We start from the raw sequence: 203 nt of genomic DNA, 5'->3' as shown, positions 1-203 counted from the left end.
ACACCAATCCCAACACTGCCAACCCTCCTGCCCGCCCCCACTCAGCCACGCCCCTTCCCTGCCGCCCCGCCCCCCGAACTTTGTCCTAGTTCTGAGCCCACAGGACTTGTGAATCACATCAGTCCCCCTCTCTCTGCCCTGCCTTCAGCCTGCCCCTAGCTAGCCTGCCCAGGCCAGATGCCAGGCTCTGGATTTCAAGGGAT

The sequence above is a fragment of the Pipistrellus hanaki genome, assembly GCF_964339955.1.
Source record: "Pipistrellus hanaki genome assembly, chromosome: 2".
NCBI classification, from domain to species: Eukaryota; Metazoa; Chordata; class Mammalia; order Chiroptera; family Vespertilionidae; genus Pipistrellus; species Pipistrellus hanaki.
Note: the sequence above shows the minus strand (reverse complement) of the source record.